The sequence below is a fragment of the Aethalodelphis obliquidens genome, unplaced genomic scaffold, assembly GCF_003676395.1.
Source record: "Aethalodelphis obliquidens isolate GAN/ISIS:26980383/991018 unplaced genomic scaffold, ASM367639v1 scaffold101, whole genome shotgun sequence".
NCBI lineage: Eukaryota > Metazoa > Chordata > Mammalia > Artiodactyla > Delphinidae > Aethalodelphis > Aethalodelphis obliquidens.
In genome coordinates, this window is record NW_020838045.1 from 749,475 (window position 1) to 750,434 (window position 960).

Genomic DNA, 960 nt, shown 5'->3' on the forward strand with positions numbered 1-960 from the left:
AGTCTTTTACTAAGTGTCAAAATAACAGGAAAGAGAGAGAAGGCTCTAATTCTGGTAAGCCTGTGGCCTGCTACAACTGCCTTTCAATGTTCCTATGCAAGCTTCATTGGACTTAGTATTTACCAAGTCTCCATAACGGCTGACATATATGAGGTTCCATCTCAAGTTTCTTTTCCAAGGCCATAGCATCAGGCGGCGCTCTTTCACTGGTTGAAACAACTGTATCTGGTGTTTCTGAAGCGCAAGCACATCGTAGGAAGATACTTTTCCAAATACAAAAGTTGCTTGCTGTTAAAAGCTCCACATTGCTTTTGTCTTATGCATTGCACTGCATCTTCATACTTCATTCCCCCTTCAATTAAAGCTAGGGCAACCAGCACTGAAGCTCTCCCAAGACCTGCAGCACAGTGGACCACAATACAACAACTAGGATCAGAAATTTCTTTTTTACAAGTTTTAACCACTTATCAACGATCTGACTGGATGGTAGCGCACCATCATCAAAAGGCCAGTCCAGAACCTGGATACCTTCATTCTCCAAAATGGCAGTGTTACATGCAGCTTCACACACTCTTACTGTGGTGGTAACTCTGTTCTTCTTAAGTTCCTGTAAGAATTTGCTTAAGGAGGCATTGCTTGGGCTGTGCGCCATCAGAAATCTCATATTGGGACGTCCCTGGCGGTCCGTGGTTAAGACTTCACCTTCCAGGGCAGGGGATGCGGGTTTGACCCCTGGTCAGGGAGCTAAGATCGCACATGCCTCTTGGCCAAAAAACCAAAACATAAAACAGAAGCAATATTGTAACAAACTCAATAAAGACTTTAAAAATGGTCCACATCAAAAAAAACTTAAAAAAACAAAAAGAAATCTCATATTCCTGTTTGCAATCTCTACAGGACCAGGGCAGTTCACCCCAGTCATGTGGAAGTAATTAAAATTTAAAAAATACAGAAAAGATG

At 42.1% G+C, this 960-nt stretch overlaps 1 pseudogene; it reads right to left on the reverse strand.

The window, feature by feature from the left end:
• Nucleotides 1-203: 203 nt before the first annotated feature.
• On the reverse strand, nt 204-664 carry LOC113614657 (protein tyrosine phosphatase type IVA 1 pseudogene; annotated as a pseudogene).
• Between the last annotated feature and the right edge of the window lie 296 nt (nt 665-960).